General features: G+C 46.7%; 1 long non-coding RNA gene across 1 annotated transcript; it reads left to right on the top strand.

Moving 5' to 3' along the window:
- Positions 1-10,344: 10,344 nt before the first annotated feature.
- On the top strand, positions 10,345-17,598 carry LOC144612177 (uncharacterized). Its single transcript, XR_013549638.1, has 3 exons — positions 10,345-10,461; positions 12,158-12,279; positions 17,541-17,598. It is a non-coding gene; the product is annotated as an uncharacterized LOC144612177 (long non-coding RNA).
- The last annotated feature ends 9,491 nt before the right edge of the window (positions 17,599-27,089 follow it).

The raw sequence follows: 27,089 nt of genomic DNA on the forward strand, positions 1-27,089 counted from the left end.
CCTATAGCACAGAAAGAGGCCCTTCGGCCCATCGTGTCCGTGCCGCCCGTTACCAAACACAGTCAAAATTTAATCCCATTTTCCCGCATTTGGACCGTAGCCCTGAATGTTGTAGCATTTCAAGTGCCCATCCAAATGCCTCTTAAACGTTGCGAGTGTTCCCGCCTCCACCACCACCCCAGGCAGTGAGTTCCAGACTCCAACCACCCTTTGGGTGAAAAAGTTCTTTCTCACATCCCCCCGAAACCTCCCTCCCCTTACCCTGTATCTATGTCCCCTCGTTGTTGAACCTTCCACCAGTGGAAGAAGTTCCCTGCCATCTACCTTATCTATGCCCCTCATGATCTTGTACACCTCGATCATGTTCCCTCTCAGCCTTCTCTGCTCCAGGGAAAACAACCCCAGTCTGCTCAGTCTCTCCTCAGAGCCGAGGCCCTTCATCCCTGGCAGCATCCTGGTGAATCTCCTCTGCACCCTCTCCAAAGCTATCACATCCTTTCTATAATGTGGTGACCAGAACTGTACACAATACTCCAGCTGTGGCCTCACCAGTGTTCTGTACAATTCCATCATTACCCCCCTACTTTTATATTCGATGCCCCGGCTAATGAAGGCCAGTAACCCATATGCCTTTTTGACCACCCTGTCCACCTGTCCTGCTGCCTTCAAGGACTTGTGTACCTGTACTCCTAGGTCCCTCTGTACCCCCGTCTTCCCTAGGGTCCTTCCATTCATGGTGTACTCCCTCTCCAAGTTATTCCTACCAAAGTGCATCACCTCGCACTTTTCAGGATTAAATTCCATCTGCCACTGCTCCACCCATCTGACCATCTCATCTATATCTTCCTGCAGCTTGCAGATCCCTTCCTCGCTATTCACCACCCCCCCTAACTTTGTGTCATCTGCAAACTTGCTGATCATGCCCTGTACGTTGACATCCAGATCATTAATGTAGATTACAAACAGTAAGGGACCCAACACCGATCCCTGCAGCACCCCACTGGACACCGGCCTCCAGTCACAGAAGCAACCTTCTACCATCACCCTCTGCCTTCTGTCACTAAGCCAGTTTTTTATCCATTTTGCCAAGATGCCCTGGATCCCATGGGCTCTTACCTTCTTGACTAGTCTCCTGTGTGGGACCTTGTCAAAAGCCTTACTGAAATCCATGTATACCACATCCACTGCACTACCCCCATCTACCTCCTTGGTCACCCCTTCAAAAAATTCAATCAAGTTAGTCAGACATGACCTTCCATTAACAAAGCCATGTTGACTATCCTTAATTAACCCTCGATCCTCCAAGTGAAGACTGATTCTGTCCCTCAGAATCTTTTCTAGCAGCTTCCCCACCACCGATGTCAGACTCACCGGCCTGTAGTTACCAGGTTTATCCCTACTGCCCTTTTTAAATAATGGCACCACATTAGCTGTCCTCCGGTACATCCCCTGTTGCAAGAGAGGCTCTGAAAATTTGTGCCAGAGCCCCCGCAATCTCCTCCCTTGCCTCCCTCAGCATCCTGGGATACATCTCGTCAGGGCCCGGAGACTTATCCACTTTTAAGCCTGCCAGAGCCTCCAGCACCGCCTCCCTGTCAATAGCAATATGCTCAAAAACATCACAACCCTCCTGCTCCATTTTTAAGTCCGCATCGCCCTCCTCCCTCGTAAAAACAGATGCAAAAAAATCATTTATAACATCGCCTACATCCTCTGGCTCCACACACAGCTTTCCACTATGGTCCCTGATGGGCCCCACTCTTTCCCTCGTTATCCTCTTACCCTTGATATACTTATAGAACACTTTGGGATTTTCTTTTATTTTGCCCGCCAGTGCTATCTCATGGCCCCTTTTTGCTGTCCTAATTTCTTTTTTAAGAGCCGCCCTACACCTTCTGTATTCTTCTAATGAAGCCTGTGCCTTAAGTTCTTTATGCCTTCCAAAAGCCCCCCTTTTTTTCCGAATCAATCCTACTATAACGTTCGACATCCAAGGTTCTTTGGACTTGTTTGTCCCACCCTTAAACTTTAGGGGAACATGCTTCCTCTGTACTTTTTCAATTATTCCTTTGAATGACTCCCACTGTTCTGATGCGGTCCTCCCCAGGAGAAGCTGATCCCAGTCCACCAGGGCCAACTTCTGCCTTATCAGATTAAAATCGGCCTTGCCCCAATTTAGAAATTTTCCCTCTGGTCCCTCTTTATCCTTTTCCATTACCACCTTAAATATCACTGAATTGTGATCACTGTCACCAAAGTGCTCTGCTACTGACACTTCAGCCACCTGTCCGGCATCATTTCCCAAGATTAAGTCCAATACCGCCCCCTCCCTTGTTGGACTTTCAACATATTGGCTCAAAAAGTCCTCCTGGATGACCCTTAGGAACTCTGCACCCTCTGGGCCCTTGACACTTTGGCTATCCCAATCAATATTCGGGAAGTTGAAATCCCCTACTATTACTACCCTGTTGTTTTCACACACCCCCGAGATTTGCCTACAAATATGTTCTTCTATTTCCCTCTGACTGTTTGGGGGTCTGTAGTGTACACCCAGTAAGGTGCATACCCCTTTTCTATTTCTCAATTCCACCCAAATAGCCTCATTTGAGGAACCCGCTAATATGTCATCCCTTCTTACAGCATAAATAGATTCTTTGATTAATACTGCAACACCCCCTCCCCTTTTTCCCTGCTCTCTGTCTCTCCTGAAGATTCTATATCCTGGAATATTGAGCTGCCAGTCCTGCCCTTCCTTCAACCATGTTTCCGTAATGGCAACAATGTCGTACTCCCATGTGTTCAGTAACACCTTCAATTCATCCCCCTTGCTTCCAATACTCCTTGCATTAAAATAAATGCCGTTCAGACTTGCCCTACCCCATTGTCCTGGGGCATTCTTGTTCTGCCTCCCAATCTGACCAGTTTTTTCCTCTAAATTTTCCTTCTCACCCCCTATACTAGCTCCATGCTGTATCCCAAACCCCTGCCAAATTAGTTTAAACCCTCCCCAACAATGCTAGCAAACCTCCCCGCCAGGATAATGGTCCCCCTCTGGTTAAGGTGGAGACCGTCCGGCCTATACAGTTCCCACCTTTCCCTACTCTGGTTTGACTTTCCAAAATGCAATGATGCCGTGCTCCTATCTGCCTTAAATTCCATTAACCATTCCTCAGCCCAATTACATAGCTGATCAAGACTCTGTTGTGTATTTTCGTCACCATCGTTGCTATCTTCAATAGCACTCACTTTAGTCTCATCTGCAAACTTGCAATTCATAACTTGTACATTCTCATCCAAATCATTGATGTAAACTACTAACAGATATGGACTCGGCACCGATCCCTGAGGCGCACCACTAGTCACAAACCTCCAGTCTGAAAAACTACTTTCTGCCATCACCTTCAGCTTTCTTCCATGAAACCAATTCTCTATCCAGCACTCCCTTCCAGAGTAGCCAACTATGCACAACCTGACCAAATTCCTTGCTGAAAAGTATATAGAAAAATGTGAATTACATTTTTGTTTGCTTCTTCAAATAACTAAATTAGATTTGTATTTCGAATCTCCCATATGCAAAACCATGCTGACTATTCCAAATCTGCCAAGAGTCAATAATCAGAGGAGTTAGGTTCCTGATAAGTCTTTCCCCACTCACTTTTTTGTTTTAGGTCGTGGATATATGGAACAATCTGCCAGAGGAGCTAGTTGAAGCAGGTACTCTCATAACATTTAATAAACATTTGAACAGGTAGAAGGATAGGTTTGGAAGGATATGGGCCAAATCCAGGCAGGTAGGATTAGTGTTCATGGGGCATATGGTTCGGCGTGGGGAAGTTGGACTGAAAGGCCTGTTTCCACGCTGAGTGACACTATGACTCTAATCAGCCCATGTCTATCCAAATGCATGTATATCTTATCTCAGAATCCTCCCCAGTATTTTGCCAACCACGTATGTTAGGCTTACTGGTCTATAGTTCCCAGATTTTTCCTTGCAGCCCTTCTTAAATAGGGACACAACATTAGCCACCCTCCACTCGTGCGGCACCTCACCCATGCCTAATGATGATTCATATATCTCAGCCAGGGATCCTGCAATTCTTCTCAAGCTACCTACGGTATTCTCGGATATGTCTGATCAGGTGCAGGAGATTTATGTACTTTCAATTACCTTAGGACATCCAGCACCTCTTCAACCATATTACAGACTGTCCTAATTGAGGACCTTGTCCATCTCCTGCAGCACATCGAGATAACCATTTTGGTTTCTGGAGGACCCTATTCTCTCTCTATTTACCCTCTTTATCTTAATGTACATAAAATCTCTCTGGATTTTCCTTAATATTATTGCCCTATTTTTTGCCCTCCTGATGTTCCCAAAACTTCTCCAGGGTTACACTTGATCCCAGCTGCCTATGCAAGTTCCATGCCTCCTTTTTCCAGAAAAGAGGCTGAATTTCTCTGATCATGCAGGCTTCCTTACTCCCACCTGCCTTGCCCTTTGCTCGAATTGGAAGATGCATGCTCTGAGCTCATGCCATCACACTTTTAATAGCATCCCACTTTCCAGATGTTTCTTTGCCTGCAAACAACCTACTCCATCAACTTGAGCAAGTTCCTGTCTCATACCATCAAAGTTACACTAGTCCCAATTTAGAATTTTAACTGTGGGCCCACCCTCTCTTTATCCATAACTATTTTAAAGCTAATAGAACTGTGGTCACTGGCCCTAGAATGCTCATCCACTGGCATTTCAGGCACTTGCCTGTCCCAATTTCCAAAGAGAAGATCAAGCTTTGCCCTCTCCAATAGTGACCTCTACATACAGTGCATTCAGAAAATATTCAGACCCCTTCACTTTTTCCACATTTTGCAACGTTACAGCCTTATTTTAAAATGGATGAAATTCATTTTTTAATCATAAATACCCCATAATAAAAAAACGAGAAAACAGGTGTTTAGAAATTTTTGCAAAATAATGAAAAAGAAATAACTGATATAGCACATTTACATAAGTATTCAGACCCTTTATTCAGTACTTTGCTGAGGCACCTCTGGCAGCGATTACAGCCTCAAGTCCTCTTGGGTATGACGCTACAAGCTTGGCACACCTATATATGGGTAATTTCTCCTATTCTCTGCAGATCCTCTCAAGCTGTCAGGTTGGATGGGGAGAGTCGATGCACGGCTATTTTCAGGTCCATCCAGAGATGTTCGATCAGGTTCAAGTCTGGGCTCTGGCTGGGCCACTCAAGGACATTCACAGCCTTGTCACAAAACCACTGCTGCATTGTCTTGACTGTGTGCTGAGGGTCATTGTCCTGTTGGAAGGTGAACGCCCGCCCCAGTCTGAGGTCCAGAACGCTCTGGAGCAGGTTTTCATCAAGGATCTCTCTGTACTTTGCTCCGTTCATCTTTCCCTCGATCCTGACTAGTCTCCCAGTTCCTGCCACTGAAAAACATCCCCACAGCATGATGCTGCCACCACCATGCTTCACCGTAGATATGGTATTGGTCAGGTGATGAGCGGTGCTGCTTGGCCTTCAGGCCAAAGATTTCAATCTTGGTTTCATCAGACCAGAGAATCATGTTTCTCATGGTCTGAGAGTCCTTTAGGTGCCTTTTGGCAAACTCCAAGCGGGCTATCATGTGCCTTTTACTGAGGGTGGCTTCCATCTGGCCATTCAACCATAAAGGTCTGATTGGTGGAGTGCTGCAGATATAGTTGTCCTTCTGGAAAATTCTCCCATCTTCACAGAGGAACTCTGGAGCTCTGTTATAGTGACTATTGGGTTCTTGGTCACCTCCTTGACCAAGGCCCTTCTCCCCCGATTGCTTAGCTTGGCCGGGCGGTCAGCTCTATGAAGAGTCCTGGTGGTTCCAAAGTTCTTCCATTTAAGAATGATGGGGGCCACTATGCTCTTCGGGACCTGCAATGCTGCAGAAATTGTTTTATACCCTTCCCTAGATCTATGTCTCAACCCAATCCTGTCTCTGACGTCTACGGACAATTCCATCATCTTCATGGCTTGGTTTTTACTCTGACATGCACTGTCAACTGTGGGACCTTATGTAGATAGGTGTATACCTTTCCAAGTCATGTCCAATCAATTTAATTTTCCACTGGTGGACTCTAATCAAGTTGTAGAAACATCTCGAGGATAATCAATAGAAACAGGATGAACAAAAGCTCAATTTTGAGTGTCATAGCAAAGGGTCTGAATATTTATGTAAATATGATATTTCTGTTATTTCTTTTTTATTACTTTTCAAAAATTTCAAAACACCTGTTTTCACTTTTTTATTCTGGGGTATTGTGTGTAGATTGATGATAATAAAAATGAATTTAATCCATTTTAAAATAAGGCTGTAACAGAGCAACATGTGGAAAAAGTGAAGGGGTCTGAATACTTTCTGAATGCACTGTATTACCTGAAGAAACTTTCCTGAATTCATTTGACAAATTCCATCCCATCGCAACCCTTGACACTCTGTCAGTCCCAGTCTATATTGGGAAAGTTAAAATTGCCGATGGTGGTAACTCTATTAGTCAGCTGTCAGAAATCTCCTCGCAGATTTGTTCTTATAATTCCTGTTGACTATTTAAGGGCCTATAGTACACTCCCAACAAGCTAATCATCTGTTTTTTTATTTCTCAGCTCCACCCCTATAACCTCACTGCAAGACCCATCAGAAATGTCATCTGATTACTGCTGTGACATTCTTCTTAATCAATCGAGCACCATCCCCTCCTCTTTTACCCCCACCTCTATCTTGTACCTCTCGCACCTGTACCCAAGAATATTAAGCTACCAGTTCTGTACCTCTCTTTGCGATGTTTGGGTAATGTTTAAAATGTCCCAGTCACATGTACCTATCCAAGTCTTGCCCATCAGGCCTTTCCCATTAAATAGATGCAATTCAATAGAAACAAAGAAACATAGAAAATAGGTGCAGGAGGAGGCCATTGGGCCCTTTGAGCCAGCACCGCCATTCATTGGGATCATGGCTGATCATCCACAATCAGTAACCCGGAAGTAATCAGTAATCAGGAAGCAGAGGGTGATGGTGGAAGGTTGCTTCTCAGAATGGAGGTCTGTGACTACTGGTGTGCCACAGGGTTCGGTGCTGGGCCCGTTACTGTTTGTCATCTACATCAATAATTTGGATGAGAACATACAGGACAAGATCAGCAAGTTTGCTGATGATACGAAAGTTAGTGGTTTTGCAGATAGTGAAGATGGCTGTGAATGATTGCAGCAGGATCTGGAACGATTGGCCGCGTGGATGGAGGAATGGTTGATTGAATTTAATACAGAGAAGTGTGAGGTGTTGCATTTTGGGTTGTCGAACAAGAGCAGGACCGACACAGTAAATGGTAAGCCTCTGGGTAGAGTTGTAGAGCAGAGGGATCTAGGAGTATAAGTGCATGGTTCCTTGAAGGTCGAGTCGCAGTTAGATAAAGTGGTCAAAAAGGCTTTTGGCACTTCGGCGTTCATCAGTCAGAGTATTGAGAATAGAAGTCTACCGAGGCCAGACGACAACTCTCAGACACCTCTTCCTACTTATCCCTGGACCATGACCCCACCGACAAACACCAGACCTTTATCATCAGCACCATCACGGACCTTACCATTTCCGGCGATCTACCCTCCAATGCCTCCAAACTTATAGTTCCCTACCCCCGCACTGCCCAAAATCCATAAACAGAACTGTCCCGGCAGACACATTGTCTCTGCCTGCTCATGTCCCACCGAACTTATTTCCACCCACCTCGACTCCATCCTATCCTCCCTGGTTAAATCCCTCCCCACCTATGTCCAAGACACCTCACACACTCCATCTTCTCGATAACTTCCGGTTCCCATGCCCCCACTCCCTCACTCCCTCATATTTACCATGGATGTCCAGTCACTCTACACTTCCATCCCCTACTATGATGGTCTCGAAGCCCCCCGTTTCTTCCTCGACCGTAGAACCAGCCTATCCCCATCTACCAACACTCACCTCCGCCTAGCAGAGCTGGTTCTTACCCTTAACAACTTCTCCTTTGACTCCTCCCACTTCCTCCAAACCAGAGGCTTAGCTATGGGCACTCGCATGGGCCCTAGCTATGCTGCCTCTTTGTCGGGTACGTCGAACAATCCCTGTTCCGGGCGTACACCGGCCCCATCCCCGAACTCTACCTCCGCTACATTGACGACTGCATTGGTGCTACCTCTTGTACCCATGCAGAACTCACTGACTTCATACACTTCACTTCCAATTTCCATCCTGCCCTTAAATATACCGACGTCTCCCTCGCGTTTCTGGACCTCACCATCTCCATCACAGGAGACAGACTAGTGACGGACATTTACTATAAACCCACTGACTCGCACAGCTATCTGGACTACACTTCTTCCCACCCGGTCCCCTGCAAAAAGTCTATCCCCTACTCCCAATTCCTCCGTCTACGCCGCATCTGCGCCCGAGATGAGATGTTTCACACTAGGGCGTCAGAGATGTCCTCATTCTTCAGGAAACGGGGCTTCCCCTCTTCCATTATAGATGAGACTCTCACTAGGGTCTCTTCTACAGCCCCGCAGCTCCGCTCTTGCTCCCCCTCCCCCCACACTCGCAACAAGGACAGAATCCCCCTCGATCTCACCTTCCACCCCACCAGCCAGCGGATCCAACAAATCATCCGCCAACATTTCCGTCACCTACAACGGGACCCCACCACTGGCCATATCTTCCCATCCCCTCCCCTCTCTGTGTTCCGCAGAGACCGTTCCCTCCGTAACTCCCTGGTCCACTCGTCCCTTCCTACCCAAACCACCCCATCCCCGGGCACTTTCCCCCGCAAACGCACGAGGTGCAACACCTGTCCCTTTACCTCCCCCCTCAACTCCATCGAAGGACTCAAACAGTCGTTCCAGGAGAGACAAAGGTTCACCTGCACCTCCTCCAACCTCATCTATTGCATCCGCTGCTCTAGATGTCAACTTATTTACATCGGCGAAACCAAGCGCAGGCTCGGCGATCGCTTCGCTCAACACCTGCGCTTGGTCCGCGTTGGCCAAACTTGTCTCTCGGTGGCCGAGCACTTCAACTCCCCCTCCCATTCCCAGTCTGACCTTTCTGTCATGGGCCTCCTCCAGTGCCATAGTGAGGCCCACCGAAAATTGGAGGAACAGCACCTCGTATTTCGCCTGGGCAGCTTGAAGCCCAGTGGTATGAACACCGACTTCTCCAACTTTAGATAGTTCCTCTGTCCCTCTCTTACCCTCCCCCTTCCCAGTTCTCGCTCTATCTTCCTGTCTCCACCTATATCCTTCCTTTGTCCCGCCCCCCCTGACATTAGTCTGAAGAAGGGTCTCGACCCGAAACGTCACCCATTCCTTCTCTCCTGAGATGCTGCCTGACCTGCTGAGTTACTCCAGCATTTTGTGAATAAATATCTTCGATTTGTACCAGCATCTGCAGTTATTTTCTTATAATGGAAGTTGGGAGGTCATGTTGCAGTTGAAGAAGACCTTGGTCAGACCACATTTAGAATATTGTGTTCAGTTCTGGGCACCATGTTATAGGAAAGATATTATCATCATCATCATATATATACAGCTGGAAACAGGCCTTTTCGGCCCACCAAGTCCGTGCCGCCCAGCGATCCCCGTACATTAACACTATCCTACACCCACTAGGGACAATTTTTACATTTACCCAGCCAATTAACCTACATACCTGTACGTCTTTGGAGTACAGGTATGTACTTGAAAGCTTGAAAGGGTTCAGAGGATGTTGCCAGGACTAGAGGGTGTGAGCTAAAGGGAGAGGTTGAGTAGGCTGGGTCTTTGTTCCATGGAGCGTAGGAGGATGAGGGGAGATCTTATAGAGGAACACAAAATCATGAGAGGAATAGATCAGGTCGATGCACAGAGTCTTTTATCCAGAGTAGGGGAATCGAGGACCAGAGGACACAGGTTCAAGGTGAAGGGGAAAAGGTTTAATAGGAATCTGAGGAGTTATTTTTTCACGCAGAGGGTGGTGGGTGTGTGGAACAAGCTGCCGGAGGAGGTAGTTGAGGCTGGGCCTATCCCATCGTTTAAGAAACAGTTGGACAGGTATGTGGATAGGACAGGTATTGAGGGTTATGGACAATGTGCAGGCAAGTGGGACTAGGGTAGCTGGGACATTGTTGGTCGGTGTGGGAGAGTTACGCCGCAGAGCCTGTTTCCACAATGTATCACTCTATGACTCTAACCCATGCCTGCCTTCTCCCCATAGCCTTTGATTCCACTAGCCCCAAGAGCACGGTGGCGCAGCGGTAGAGTTGCTGCCTTACAGCGAATGCAGCGCCGGAGACCCAGGTTCGATCCTGACTACGGGCACCGTCTGTATGGAGTTTGTACGTTCACCCCGTGACCTGCGTGGGTTTTCTCCGAGATCTTCGGTTTCCTCCCACACTCCAAAGACGTACAGGTATGTAGGTTAATTGGCTGGGCAAATGTAAAAAAATGTCCATAGTGGGTGTAGGATAGTGTTCGTGTGCGGGGATCGCTGGGCGGCGCGGACCCGGTGGGCCGAAGGGCCTGTTTCTGCCCTGTATCTCTAAATCTAAATCTAAAAAAAGCTCTATCTGACTTTCTTTTAAATTCTTCCAGTGAATTTGCCTCCACTGCCTTCTGTGGCAGAGAATTCCACAAATTCACAAATTCTCTGCTCTCTGGGTGATTCCACAAATTCACAATTCTCTGGGTGATTCCACAAATTCACAACAGTCCAACGTTGCTTCCTGCTGTGCTATCCCGCCTAGTGAGCTTTCTTTATCACCTTCCATACCTAGTTCCAGCCGCTCACCTGCCTCAGTTCTCTCAGTTCTGCAATGAACCCCTGCCCCCCCCCCACCCGTCCACCCAGCAATTTTAATTTAAACCCACCCGACTACCTGCAGCAAACATTCCTGCCAGGATATTGGTTGGTCTTCAGTTCAAGTGTAACCCGTCCTTGTATGGATCACCTCTGCCCCAGAAGAGATTCCAATGGTTCAAAAATCTAAATCCTACCCCCTGCAACAACTCCTCAGCCACACATTTATCTGTCCAAATTTCTTGTACTTGCCCTCATTAGCATGTGGTACTGGAGGTCCTGCTTTTGAACCATTTGCCTAACTACATATATTCATTTTGCGGGACCTCTTCCATTTTCCTAATGTCATTGGTGCCAACATGCACTGCACTCACCCTCCCCTTGAGAATGTCCATGCCTGTCCAAATGCTGGTAGATCCAGTCCCTCCAACTTCTCTCAAATAACCTCTGCGCCACTGATGTCAGGCCCACTGTTCTATAGTTCCCTGATTTATTCTTGCTGCCCTTTTCAATAATTCCCTTCTTAAATAGCCTTGTTCAAAACATCTCACAGTGGTGCAGCTAATATAGCTGCTGAACAGGTCAGGCAGCATCTCAGGAGAGAAGGAATGGGTGACGTTTCGGGTCGAGACCCTTTTTCAGACTGATGTCAGGGGGGCGGGACAAAGGAAGGATATGGGTGGAGACAGGAAGATAGAGGGAGAACTGTGGAGGGGAAGAGAGGAACAGAGGAACTATCTAAAGTTGGAAAAGTCAATGTTCATACCGCTGGGCTGCAGGCTGCCCAAGTGAAATGAGAAGTTGGGAGGTCATGTTGCAGTTGAAGAAGACCTTGGTGAGACCGCATTTAGAATATTGTGTTCAGTTCTGGGCACCATGTTACAGGAAAAATATTATCAAGCTTGAAAGGGTTCAGAGGATGTTGCCAGGACTAGAGGGTGTGAGCTAAAGGGAGAGTTTGAGTAGGCTGGGTCTTTGTTCCATGGAGCGTAGGAGGATGAGGGGAGATTTCGCTTGGGCAGCCTGCAGCCCAGCGGTATGAACATTCACTTCTCTAACTTTAGATAGTTCCTCTGTCCCTCTCTTCCCCTCCCCCTTCCCAGTTCTCCCTCTATCTTCCTGTCTCCACCTTTATCCTTCCTTTGTCCCGCCCCCCTGACATCAGTGTGAAGAAGGGTCTCAACCTGAAACGTCACCCATTCCTTCTCTCCTGAGATGCTGCCTGACCTGCTGAGTTACTCCAGCATTTTTTGAATAAGTACCTTCGATTTGTACCAGCATCTGCAGTTATTTTCTTACACTGATATAGCTGCTGCCTCGGCTCTCCCATCATCTGGCTTCGAACGAGACCTCGGGTGCTGACTGTGTGGATTTACACATTCTCCCTTTGATCTTGTGGGTGTCCTCTCAGCTCCCAAAACATCAGTGATGGTACTTTCTTTTAATTCTATCTTTTACATTGTTGTGTGTTGTGGCGAATGGAGCAATTTTGGTGGGTAGAATGGGAAGAGGCAGCGGGAAAGGGGGCGGGGGGAGAGGATGGGGGAATAGGAGAAGGGAGGAGGGAGAGATTGTAACATATTTACCGAAACGGCACAATGAAATTCTTATTTGCAGTACCATAATACGTCTAAACGATAACATAAAAACAAATACATTTTCAGTTCATTAATAAAAACAATATTAGTTAAAAACAAAAAAGCCCAAAGTTAAAATGGGGGAGAATAACATAGTTGAGGGTAGGATTTTTTTTAAAGGATGGTTGGTGTGCACTCAAAGGTCCTGTTTCCATGCTGTTTATCTCTGACTCTGTCCCAACAACTACACTGTTCTGCCGCTGTGGGACTGTGTGTGGCTCACCCCTCATCCCGCATCCTTGTCAACTCCAAACAACACAAACCAACACTTTTAGACATTTGTGGTGGTATAAAAGCTTTATCGCTGAAATTAGGTGAGTTAATCTCTTTTGGGCTATTTTCAATGCAAATGTATTCTTAAATAACGAGACCAACATCGCATATAGTCTGAAGAAGGGTCTCGACCCGAAACGTCACCCATTCCTTCTCTCCCGAGATGCTGCCTGACCTGCTGAATTACTCCAGCATTTTGTGAATAAATCAATTTGTACCAGCATCTGCAGTTATTTTCTTATATCGCATATAGTATTTCAGGTATGGCTAAACTTCAACTGTATTTTCATCTCCAACCCCGCTTGCAATAAATCCCAATGTGCTGCTTACCTTCCTGACGTTTGTTGCACCTTCATGTCGACTGTCAGGTGTCTCATGCACAAGAACACCTCGATCTGTCTGCACTCCACCCACTTTTAATTTCTACCGCCTTTCCATACTTCACACAAGTGCTTAACCTTGCATTGTTTTTCATTAAGTTCCATTCGCCCGGTTTAAACCCATTCTCTCGATCCGTGTCTGTCTAAGATGCCTTGTTTTGGGAGGCGCACAGCTGGGTATGGGAGGAGAGGGAGTGGGGGGCTGGTGCACAGTGAGCAGAGATTGTGAATCAGAGGACATGAGTGTGAGAGAGGCATCATCTGCAGGATAATTTCCTCCCACACCAGCAGTGAGCTAATGTTGGCCCTCTGTACTGGAATATAATATATAGAATGGATTGGATAATAAACATCCAGAGAAAAGGTACATCCCTCCCTAGGAATGCACACTATTAATGTTGGACACTGAGCTATGAGAGTGTTGTAAAGTACGTAATGTTAGGAACGATGATGTTAATTTTGACAGGAACAGAATTGCGTGATTGCAGCAAGCAGGGATGGGCACATGGCATGGCTGTGATTTTGGCCTGAACTGGACATTCCTGTGTGGTAAATTCTAAATAATTCTTTCCAGCTTTCGGTTCCATTGACAATCCAATGGACTCACTCCTTCAATCATTCTTACCCATTCCTGATATCATGTTTGTGAGATGCCAGTTGCAAAGCAAGAATAGAGGATTCTTCACTTCTGACAAAAAAAAACACCAGTCTTTGTACATTGGGCAATATTAACAACAGAAAAGTACGAGATTAAGGAAGAGGCTTTCTGGGAAGACAGACAGAGACCTTGTGTGGTACCTTGAGGGGTCAGTGACAACATCTTATGATTTTCAGTTCCCTCTATGGTCTTACTCCTTATCTCTGCAATCCATTCCGTGCAGCATCTGATATATCTTAGCTACTCATCTGCACATTTAATGTTTTCATAGCTGGCAGAGAGTTGAACAGCATGGAAGCATGCACCTTGGCCCAACACGTCAGTGGTTTACCTATATCCCTGAGCAAGTGTTCCTCGAAGTGTTGGAGCAACACAACCGGACAGATAGCATCTGTAGAGGGAATGGACAGATGGTGGTCTGAGTCTGAAGAGGGGGCCTGACATGAAACATCGCCTGTCCATTCCCTCCACAATGCTGCTTGACCTGCTGAGCTCTTCCAGCACTTGGAGTTTTGGTCAGAATTGCAGAATATACAGTTTGTTGTGTCTCTCTCTACATCTTTATTGTCCAAGTATCTCTTCAAATTTCTTTAATACATGATAATAGTACATGCCTCAACCACTTCCTCTGGCTGCTCATTCCATATACTCACTACGCTCTGAAAAATGTGTCACTCCTTAAACCTATGACTTTTATCCGGAGAAAGAGACTGTGACTATACAGCTTACTAACATTCCTCAATTTTATAAACCTCCGTAAAGACACTGCTCAGGTTTTATCCTTGCTCTAGGGAAAATAGACAGCTTATCCATTGTCTCCCTTTAAACTCAAAAGTCCCAACACCATTTTCTAGTTTTGGCTGTTTTGCAGCTGCCAAGGCCCCATGTGGTGTCTGCTCATCATAGTTCTCGAGCACTGACACCAATGTGCAAAACAAATGATTTTGTGGATGTTCCTTTTCCAGTCCTCTCTGTTACTGTAGTCCCACCGCACAGCTGAGTGTCCAGAGCTGCCACGTTACAGGAGGTTGATGTAGAATGTAAAACATGTCATGGAGCTGCTGGGCAAAACGACCTGTTTCTATGCAGGGACATAAATAATTCATTGCGCTAAGTCTTGTTCCACTATTTCCTCTGTGTTGAGCTCAGTCACGATGTTCTCATGCTGATTTTCAAACCGTTTAGTGGTCCCATCTGTCTCCCTCGTTGGAGTACTCTCCATAATTTTTAATGGTCCAAGATATATGGCTGCCTCCAATTCAGATCTTTAGATAAACTGATGTAATTTTTCGTGAATGAGGAATGATTGTGTGGATGTTCCTTGTCCAGTCCCCTCTGTTCACTGCAGTCCCAGGACACAGCTGAGTGCACAGTGCTTCCACATTGCAGGATGTTGGTGTGCAGTATAAAACAAGTCAATGTCGTTGGGCTGAATGGCCTGTTCCTCTGCAGTAACTTCCATACAAAACACCCTTGTTTTTGCAACCACTACATTACTAATGGGTTAACTTCCCTGCTCTATCATCTGTGTTTTTACCAGGAAATACATAGACTGAGAAGAAGGGACTTTTCACACCAAGGAATCAGGTAACCATTGATGAAAGGGCTCAGATGCAAATTGAGCGACAAGGAAACGAGAATTTATGGAAAAGGAGAGTGGCTGAGGATAGGAGGAGGGAATGGACGATAGAGGCAGTTTTCATAGGAGTTTGAGTGGAAGGGCTTAAATACTTGTTTCTGTGTACCAAATTCAAATCTGCCATCATAACATTTCCAATGGAAGCACTGCAGATTAATTTGCCACCATTCCCACAATCCTGTTTGTAACAAGAAACATCTAGAAGGAAAACAAAGTACTTTTCATATCGGGCACAGGTAACATTTTGTGAAAGGCCACAGATGCAAATTAGGCTTGTATACACTGGAATTTAGAAGGATGAGAGGGGATTTTATTTAAAACATATAAGATTATTAAGGGATTGGACACGTTGGAGGCAGGAAACATGTTCCCAATGTTGGGGGAGTCCAGAACTAGGGGCCACAGTTTAAGAAAAAAGGGTTTGGCTATTTAGAACGGAGATGAGGAAAAACTTTTTCGGTCAGATCTGGAATTCTCTGCCTCAGAAGGCAGTGGAGGCCAATTCTCTGGATGCTTTCAAGAGAGAGCTAGATAGAGCTCTTAAGGATAGTGGAGTCAGGGGGTATGGGGAGAAGGCAGGAACGGGGTACTGATTGATAATGATCAGCCATGATCATATTGAATGGTGGTGCTGGCTCGAAGGGCCGAATGGCCTACTCCTGCATCTATTGTCTATTGTTTATTTTCTATTGTCTAAGCCACAGATGAAAAAAGGACAAAAGGAGAGTTGGTGGAGTGGGGAGAGGGAGGCAAAGAGTTTTCAAGGCAGTTTGAAATATTGGACTAGTGTAGGAAGGAATTGTAGCTGCTCGTTTAAACTGAAGATACATACAAACAGCTGGAGTAACTCAGTGGGACAGGCAGCATCTCTGGGGAGAAGGAATGGGTGACGTTTTGGGTCGAGTCCCTTCTTTAAATGGGTGGAAACCAGAATCATCATCCATCCCTTCTCTGCAGAGATGCTGCCTGTCCTGCTGAGTTACTCGGGTTTTTTGTGTCTATCTTTGAATTATTGGACTGATTGGCCTGTTTCCGTGCAGTATCTTAATAATTCACTCTCGCATATCTGGACATTGCAGTTCCAATGGAAATGCGCCACTGTTCAATTCTCCCCTGTTCTGTTATCATATTTATAATGGCAGTTCAATGAGAACAAGGCATCTTGCACTTCAGGATCCCAGATAACTGGCCAAATTTCACAGTGGCAAACTGAGCAAAGGTTGGAAATGTGGAACGAGAGAGGGATTGTCCAATTGGGCAGTGAGGGGAGAAGACATGAAAGAGACAACAGCTGGAGAGGCACAGAGTGAGAGAGACAAACTAATGAATGGATCGGCATAAGAAGGAGGTGTTTGAGTTGCAGACAGTGTTAGGGGGCAGTGAAAGTGGAGAGAAATGGAAAGTTTATTTATTACAGTTTGAAAGCAAAGGCAGAATTTTCCCAATTTCCCAATTTGCACCAATCTCATTCACCTGTTACTGCTGATCCCGGTCATAAAATACATAACCTGGTTTTAAATGCCTTCCATGGCCTTGCCCCTTCCTATCACATATGCCCCACCATTACCTTCAGTGGTTGGCTCTCTCAGCCACTCTGATTCTGACCTGTTATCCACAAATTTAACAGCGTCACAATTAATATCTTTGTCTTCAGCTGCCCAGGCCCTGTGTGCCGTTAGCCTGTTACTGATCCCGAACCCAGTGACCAAGGTCTGGCACAGTGATTGTCCTGTGGAAGTTTTCTATCCAATGCTCTATGTACATTGCATATCTACTGGTGCGGTTCTTGTGTGTGCAAGTATTCAAAGGCAGGTTGAGTAACTAAATGGGAACTGCAATGGATGCTCAGTGTACTGGGATTAGATGAAGAAGCGTGGGAGGAGCTGGTGTCATTTTAAAGCATGGAATTGGTGTTGGTTGGATTGGACCCTTTGGTGGGCAGTTCGATTATAATTGTCCATTAAAATTATAGAAGATCCATTGCATTGCCCGTGGTGTTCTATGGACATGTCCAGTAGATATTCTTCAACATCTTCTATCCATTAAAGATCCAATAGTCAGAGCCCTCTGTCCAATGATGCTTCTTAGTATTGTGTTTGTTTTAGGAAGCTCACTGACTGAGAACAATGGACTCTCCATGTCTGAGGCAGAGAAAACGGCCGGGGAAAAATCACAGGAACATTCAGCAATGGATGGAAGCAAGGCTGAGGTGAGAGAGGGAGCTCGGACTGGGAGAGTCATAGAGTCATACAGTGTGGAAACAAGCCTTTTGGCCCAACATGTCCACGACGACCTATCCTATCCATGTACTTGTTGTGAAAGTAGCTGTCTCAATTACCTCCACTGGCAGCTCGTTCCATATACCTACCACCCTTTGCATTTAAAAAAAAAAGTTGCCCCTCAGGTTCCGTCCTACTCAATCTTTTCCCCCTCACCTTCAATCCATGGCCTCTGGTTTTGATTCCCCTACTCTGGGTAAAAGACTGCATTTATACTATGTATTCCTCTCATGAAATGATACACCTCTATAATATCACCCCTCATCTTCCTGCACTCCGAGTTATAAAGTTCTGGCCTGCTCGACCAAGGAGTGAATTTCCTGTGCCTTTTCTGCTGTTCCATCGCTGCAATATTTATCATTGAATTAGAATCCTCCATCAGTGACTGCCAAGATCACTCAGTGTCTTCTCACAGGAACACAGCAAAACAGGGACAAAAGTAGATTGCCTGCCCTGTGTCAATGCAATCATAACTGATCTGCCCCAGGCTTCAACTGATAGAGTCAAAGTGTCATACAGCACGGATACAGGCCATTCAGTTCACCTTGTCCATACTGATCATTAAGTATCAATAGACAATAGGTGCAGGAGGAGACCATTCGGCCCTTCGAGCCAGCACTGCCATTCAATGTGATCATGGCTGATCATTCTCAATCAGTACCCCGTTCCTGCCTTCTCCCCATACCCCCTGACTGCGCTATCCTTAAGAGCTCTATCTAGGTCTCTCTTGAATGCATTCAGAGAATTGGCCTCCACTGCCTTCTGAGGGCAGAGAATTCCACAGATTCACAACTCTCTGACTGAAAACGTTTTTCCTCATCTCAGTTCTAAATGGCCTACCCCTTATTCTCAAACTGTGGCCCCTTGTTCTGGACTCCCCCAACATTGGGAACATGTTTCCTGCCTCTAACGTGTCCAACTCCTTAATAATCTTATATGTTTCGATAATCTTATATGTTTCGATAAGGGCGGCACGGTAGCACAGCGGTAGAGTTGCTGCTTTACAGCGAATGCAGCGCCGGAGACTCGGGTTCGATCCTGACTACGGGTGCTGCACTGTAAGGAGTTTGTACGTTCTCCCCGTGACCTGCGTGGGTTTTCTCCGAGATCTTCGGTTTCCTCCCACACTCCAAAGACGTACAGGTATGTAGGTTAATTGGCTGGGTAAATGTAATAAATTGTCCCTAGTGGGTGTAGGATAGTGTTAATGTACGGGGATCGCTGGGCGGCACGGACTTGGAGGGACGAAAAGGCCTGTTTCCGGCTGTATATATATGATATGATATGATAAGATCTCCTCTCATCCTTCTAAATTCCAGTGTATACAAGCCTAGTCGCTCCAATCTTTCAACATATGACAGTCCTGCCATTCCGGGAATTAACCTAGTAAACCTACGCTGCACGCCCTCAATAGCAAGAATATCCTTCCTCAAATTTGGAGACCAAAACTGCACACTGTACTACAGGTGTGGTCTCATTAGGGCCCTGTACAACTGCAGAAGGACCTCTTTGCTCCTATACTCAACTCCTCTTGTTATGAAGGCCAACATTTCATTAGCTTTCTTCACTGCCTGCTGTACCTGCATGCTTCCTTTCAGTGACTGATGCACTAGGACACCCAGATCTCGTTGTACGTCCCCTTTTCCTAACTTGACACCATTCAGATAATATTCTGCCTTCCTATTCCTACCACCAAAGTGGATAAGCTCACACTTATCCACATTAAACTGCATCTGCCATGCATCCGCCCACTCACACAACCTGTCCAAGTCACCCTGCAACCTCATAGCATCTTCCTCACAGTTCACACTACCACCCAGCTTGGATCATCCACAAATTTGCTAATGGTACTTTTAATCCCTTCATCCAAGTCATTAATGTATATTGTAAATAACTGCGGTCCCAACACCGAGCCTTGCGGTACCCCACTAGTTACTGCTTGCCATTCTGAAAGGGACCCATTTATCCCCACTCTTTGCTTTCTGTCTGACAACCAATTTTCTATCCATGTCAGTACCCTACCTCCACAACCATGTGCTCTAATTTTGCCCACTAATCTCCTATGTGGAATCTTGTCGAAGGCTTTCTGAAAGTCGAGGTACACCACATCCACCATCTCTCCCCTGTCAATTTTCCTAGTTACATCCTCAAAGAATTCCAGAAGATTAGTCAAGCATGATTTCCCCTTCGTAAATCCATGCTGTCTCGGAACGATCCTGTTACTACTATCCAAATGCTCCCCAATTTCGTCTTTTATAATTGACTCCAGCATCTTCCCCACCACTTATGTCAGACTAACTGGTCTATAATTTCCCGTTTTCTCTCTCCCTCCTTTCTTATAAAGTGGGACAACATTAGCTACCCTCCAATCCACAGGAACTGATCCTGAATCTATAGAACATTGGAAAATGATCAACAATGCATCCATAATTTCTAGCGCCACCTTCTTAAGTACTCTGGGATGCAGACCATCAGGCCCTGGGGATTTATCAGCCTTCAGTCCCATCAGTCTACCCAACACCATTTCCTGCCTAATGTGGATTTCCTTCAGCTCCTCCGTCACCCTAGGATCTCTGGCCACTAGAACATCTGGGAGATTGCTTGTATCTTCCTTAGTGAAGACAGATCCAAAGTTCAACTCACTTGCCATTTCCTTGTTCCCCATAATAAATTCCCCCGCTTCTGTCTTCAAGGAACCCACATTTGCCTTGACTATTTTTTTCCTCTTTACATTACCTAAAAAAGCTTTTACTATCCTCCTTTATATTATTGGCTAGTTTACCCTCGTACCTCATCTTTTCTCCCCGTATTGCCTTCTTAGTCATCTTCTGTTGCTCTTTAAAAGAGTCCCAATCCTCTGGCTTCCCACTCTTCTTTGCCTTGTTGTACTTCTTCTCTTTTATTTTTATGCTGTCCTTGACTTCCCTTGTCAGCCACGGGTGCCTCTTACTCCCCTTGGAATCATTCCTCCTCTTTGGGATAAATTGATCCTGCAACTTCTGCATTATTCCCAGGAATACCTGCCATTGGTGTTCCACCGTCTTCCCTGCTAGGGCCTCCTTCCAGTCAATTTTGGCCAGCTCCTGCCTCATGCCTCTGTAATCCCCTTTGCTATACTGTAATACTGACACTTCCGATTTTCCCTTCTCCCTCTCAATTTGTAGAGTAAAACTTATCATATTGTGATCACTGCATCCTAATGGCTCTTTTCCCTCGAGTCCCCTTATCAGATCAGGTTCATTACACAACACTAAATCCAGAATTGCCTTCTCCCTAGTAGGCTCCTGTACAAGCTGTTCTAAGAATCCATCTCGGAGACACTCCACAAACTCTCTTTCCTGGGGTCCATTACCAACCTGATTTTCCCAGTCTGCCTGCATGTTGAAATCTCCCATAACCACCGTAGCATTACATTTGCCACATGCCAATTTTAGCTCCTCATTCAACTTGCACCCTGTGTCGAGGCTACTGTTTGGGGGCCTGTAGATAACTCCCATTAGGGTCTTTTTACCCTTACAATTTCTCAATTCTATCCATACTGATTCTACATCTCCTGATTCTATGTCACCCCTTGCAAGGGAGTGAATATCATTCCTCACCAACAGAGCGACCCCACCCCCTCTGCCCACCTGTTTGTCTTTTCTATATGTTGTGTACCCCTGAATATTCAGTTCCCAGCCCTGGTCCTCTTGTAGCCATGTCTCAGTGATTCCCACAACATTATACTTGCCAATGTCTAACTGAGCCTCAAGCTCATCCACTTTATTTCTTATACTTCGCGCATTTAAATACAACACTTTAACTTCGGTATTCACCTCGCCTCTCACACCGGTCACAATTGGCCCTGACCTTACTCTCTTATCCCTTGTAGAACTTCCCTCCCCATTCATTTGAGAGTCATTTGCAATTTCTCCTATATTCCTTTATAATTCCCCTTTAAATCCATCTTCGTGTTCCCAGTTTGTCAACCCCTCCCCCCCACTACTTAGTTGAAAGCCACACTTGTAGCACGAGCAAACCTACCAGCCAGAATGTTGGTCCCCCTGCTGTTAAGGTGTAACCCGTCCCTTTTGTACAGGTCACCCCTACCCCAGAAGAGATCCCAGTGGTCTAGAAATCTAAATCCATGCTCCCTGCACCAGCCCCTCAGCCGTACATTAATATCCCCGATCTCTCTATTCCTGCCCTCACCAGTATCAATTTATATAATTCCCAGATAACAACATGGCGGCACGGTGGCGCAGCGGTAGAGTTGCTGCTTTACAGCGAATGCAGCGCCGGAGACTCAGGTTCAATCCTGACTACGGGTGCTGCACTGTAAGGAGTTTGTACGTTCTCCCCGTGACCTGCGTGGGTTTACTCCGAGATCTTCGGTTTCCTCCCACACTCCAAAGACGTACAGGTATGTAGGTTAATTGGCTGGGTAAATGTAAAAATTGTCCCTAGTGGGTGTAGGATAGTGTTAATGTACGGGGATCACTGGGCGGCACGGACTTGGAGGGCCGAAAAGGCCTGTTTCCGGCTGTATGTATATGATATGATATGATAACATATGATCTGTCACCTTCTAGGCCTTGGTGATTCAAGTGCTCATCTAGATACTTCTGAAATGTTGTGATAGCCTCTGCCGTCACCATCCTCCATACAGTGTTAAACTCCTGGCCCCTGTCATTTACAGTGTTAAACTCCTGGGCCCTGCCATTTACGGTGTTACACTCCTGGGCCCTGTCATTTACAGTGTTACACTCCTGGGCCCTGTCATTTACAGTGTTACACTCCTGGGCCCTGTCATTTACAGTGTTACTTACACTCCTGGGCCCTGTCATTTACAGTGTTACTTACACTCCTGGGCCCTGTCACCATGCTACTGCAAAGAATGTGATTGAGATAGAGAGGCTGCAGAAGGATGTTGCCGGGACAGGAGTGCTCAAGATGTGAGGAGAGCCTGGATGCGTGGGGGCTGTTTCTTTTTTGGAGTGAATGAGGCTGTGGGGTGACCTTGCCGAGGTTTATTAAATCACAAGGGGCATAGATAAGATTGATGCTTGCATTCATTTTACCAAGACAGAGGTTGGAGGCCACTATGGGCTGACTAAAGCTGGAGGCCATGGGTTTAATGTCTGCCTGGATTATGGGCTATTACAATAGAATACAATACAATATATCTTTATTGTCATTGAACAGGGGTACAACGAGATTGGGAATCCGCCTCCCATACGATGCAATAAATTAATTAGCTAGTCAGTATTAATTTAAACAACCCAATGAAACAAATTGTAACAGTTTTAAAACAGAATAAAGTGCAAGTAGATTTGTGCTGGTTCACTGTGCGATGTGCCCATCCGGCTCAGCAGGACCGGTTCATAGCAGCTATGGCCCTAGGGATGAAGCTGTTCCTGAGTCTGGAAGTGCGGGCGTAGAAGGCCTTGTATCGTCTGCCCGGATGGTAGAAGTTCGAACAGACTGTTGCAGGGGTGTGAAGAGTCTTTGTGGATGCTGGTGGCTTTTCTGAGGCATCGTGTGTTGTAGATGCCCTCCAAGGCTAGCAGCTGTGTTCTGATGGTACTCTGAGCTCTATGGACTACCCGCTGAAGAGCTTTCCTCTCTGCCTCCGTGCAGCTGAGATACCACACAGGGATGCCATGTGTTAGGATGCTCTCTATGGTGCAGCGGTAGAATGTCGTCAGCAGCTGTTGGGGTAGACCAGGCTTCTTCAGTGTTCTTAGGTAGAACAGTCGTTGCTGTGCCTTCTTGACCAGCGCAGCAGTGTTGTTGGACCATGTTAGGTCCACCGAAATGTGAGTGCCCAGAAACGTGAAACTGGACACTCTCCACACTGTCCTCATTGATAAAGATCGGGGCATATTCCCCTTTGTGTGACCTACGGAAGTTGATGATCAGCTCCTTGGTCTTGGTGGTATTTTGGGACAGGTTGTTATCAGAGCACCAGTCCGCCAGGTTCTGCACCTCCGCTCTGTATTTTGTTTCATCACTGTTGGTGATCAGCCTGATCACCGTTGTGTCGTCAGCAAACTTGACAATGGTGTTGGTGTCGAATACAGGAACACAGTCGTGTGTGAAGAGGGAGTAGAGCATGGGGCTCAGAACACAGCCCTGTGGTGTGCCGGTACTCAGGGTGATAGTGGAGGACAGGTGCGGGCCCATTCTCACTACCTGCGGTCGCTCCAGCAGGAAGTCCAGGATCCAGTCGCATAGCGACGAGCTGAGGCCTAGCTGGTAGAGTTTGGTGATGAGCTTGGTGGGGATGACCGTGTTGAAGGCGGAGCTATAGTCAATGAATAGCATCCTCACGTGCGTGCCCTGTCTCTCCAGGTGAGTCAGGACAGTGTGAAGAGCCAGAGAGATGGCAACCTCTGTGGATCTATTTGCCCTGTATGCAAATTGACGTGGGTCCAGTGAGTTAAGGATGCTGGATTTGATGTGCGAGAGGACCAGCCTTTCAAAGCACTTCATGACTATCGGAGTTAGGGCAACCGGACGGTAGTCGTTCAGGTTGGTGATCTTTGCTTTTTTCGGCACCGGCACTATGGTAGCCGACTTCAGGCACTTGGGGACCTTAGCCAGAGATAATGACAGGTTAAAGATCCTGGTGAATGCCTCAGCCAACTGTTCAGCACAGTCCTTAAGTACCCTTCCTAGAACTCCATCCGGGCCTGCAGCCTTGCGTGGGTTGACCCTTTGCAGAGCGCGTTGTACTTCCTGTGTGCTCAGTTACAAGACCAGTCCCTCCGCCTCGGCTGGGGTTCTTCCACTCAAGGTGGTTGCCAGTTTCGAAGCAGGCAAAGAAGGCGCTTAGATCGTTGGTTAGTGTGATATCGCTGTGGGGGCAGGCAGGGCTGCTCTTGTAGCCAGTGAAGTCCCTGACACCCTGCCACATGCTTCTGGTGTCCGTGGTATTGAAGTGGTCTTCCACCCGTTGCCTGTGGGTGTCTTTGGCCCTTTTAATACCTTTGTTCAGGTTTGACCTGGCAACACTGTATGCTGAAGTGTCACCAGATTTAAAGGCATTGTTGCGTGCCCTCAACATGTTCTGTACCTCCTTATTCATCCAGGGTTTCCGGTTTTGGAACATCCTTATTTCCTTGTCCTCCATGACATTCTCCACACAGCAGTTGATGTAGGAGAGCCAGTGGATGTGTATTCCTCCAGGTCTACCTCTGAACCGCAGGTCGCCTGCTGTGCAAACAGGTCCCAGTCGGTGCGATCAAAGCAGTCTTGGAATTGTAGGGTGGCATCCTCGGGCCATATTTTGACCGTCTTTATTGCAGGTTTGGTCTTGCGGATGAGGGGTTTGTATGCGGGCAGTAGAAGCAGTGAGAGGTGATCGGATTGTCCCAGGGGTGGGCAGGGGAGAGCTCTGTAGGCGTCCTTTATGTTGGTATACACCTTATCCAGCGTGTTTGAGCCCCTGGTAGGGCACTGCACATGCTGGTGGAATTTGTGGAGCGAGGCTCGTAGGTCGACCTGATTAAAGTCCCCGGCAGGGGTGGGCATCCTGCTGCTTGCTGATGGCCGAGTGCAGCTGTGCTAGCGCTAGGTTAGCATTAGCCTGTGGGGGAATGTATACGGCCATGATGATGACCACCGTAAACTCCCGCGGCAGATAGAACGGCCTACATTTGAGCAGTAAGTACTCCAGGTCTGGGGAACAGTAGCTCTCTATTGCGGAGTGGTTGGTACACCAGTCATTGTTAATGTAGATACAGAGCTCACCGCCCTTACTCTTACCGGAGTCCTTTGTTCTATCGGCCCGATGTAGTGACCGGTTCGTGAGCTCCATAGCCCCGTCGGGAACCAGCGCGTTGAGCCACGTCTCCGTGAAGATCAGCGCGCAGCAGACTTTCAGGGATCGCTGGGGGTTGATCCATAGCCTTACCTCATCCACTTTGTTGGAGAGTGACCGGACATTGGCGAGAAAGAGGCTTGGTAGGGATGGACATTGTGGGCCCTCCGTAGCCTGGCCTGCACCCCCACTCTCCGGCCACGTTTTTGCTTCCTCTCCCTGCGCTGACTCCGTCTCCTTCCCTCCGGTGTGGTGATCCAGGGGGCTGTTCTACCTAGCTCCGTGGGGATTTTAGTGAGGGTTTTATAGTACTCACTAGCCAGTCTCTCGCAGCCACGTCCAATGTTGAGCAGCTCCGTGCGGCTCCATGTGCGGTCCGCCTTCCGGGAGCTGCAGTGCCTTGGGGAACGCGCTGCCGCTGCCGCTGAGTCCGGACTAGCAGCCACAGGCTACGACTGGAGAGGAGAGGTACCTACAAGGAGAGGATAGCTGATAGAAGTATATAAAGTTACGGGAGGTATAGAGAGACTAGTCAGTTATACCTTCTTTCCCAATGTGAAATTGTCAAACACTAGAGGGAATAGATTTAAGGTGAGAGAGACAAAGTTTAACGTAGATGTGTAGGTTTAGTTTTTTTTACACAGGGTGATGGGTGCCTGGAACATCCTGCCATGGGTGGTGAGGAAGCAGATACAATAGTGGCATCGGAGAGGTTTACAGATAGGCTCGTGGACCTGCAGGGAATGGAGGGATATTGATCATATGTCGTCATGCAGCAGGGAAAAAACCCTTCAGCCCAATTCATTAATTCCGGCTAAGATCCCCTAGTTTAGGTAGTCCCATTGGCCCATTTCCTTCTAAACCTTTCCATGTACCTGTCCAAGTATCTTTTTAATACCGTTATAGTCCTGCATCAACTACATCCACTGGCAGCATGTTCCATTTACCCACCATCCTCTGAGTGAAAAAATTGCTCCCAGGTCCCTGTTAATTTTTTCCCCTCTTACCTTAAACCTATGTCTACTGGTTCTTGATTCCCCAACACTTGGGAAAAGACCATGCACGTTTACCCTACTTATTGCCCTCATGATTTTATATACCTCTATAATATCTTTTGCAAGGAGATATGATTAATTTTATCGTGCTGCATTTGGCATAGAGATTGTGGGCCATAGGGATGTTTCTGTGATGTGCTATTCAATGTCCTAATGTGAGCAGGGAAAGATTTAAATAGGACGTGAGAGACAGTTTTATTCACACAGAGGGTGATGGATGTATGGAATGAATTGCCAGAAGTGGTAAAGGCAGGAACAATTATGACATTTAAAAGCCTTTTGGACAGGTTCATGGATCGGAAAGGATTAGAGGGATAATTATGGTCAGGCAGAGGCAAACGGGAGTTGGGCCAAAGAACCTGTTTGCATGCCGTAGTTGTGCTTCAGCTGCCAGTGTCCTGTTTACTGTCTGTTCTGGGACCGGAGCACAGACACCAATATCTGATGCGACATGTTTTAGTACAACAGGAATGATCCTGCCAGTTTCCTTTTGCAGCCCTCTCTGTTCACTGTAGA

This window comes from Rhinoraja longicauda, chromosome 43 (assembly GCF_053455715.1).
Source record: "Rhinoraja longicauda isolate Sanriku21f chromosome 43, sRhiLon1.1, whole genome shotgun sequence".
In the NCBI taxonomy this organism is placed as follows: Eukaryota; Metazoa; Chordata; class Chondrichthyes; order Rajiformes; family Arhynchobatidae; genus Rhinoraja; species Rhinoraja longicauda.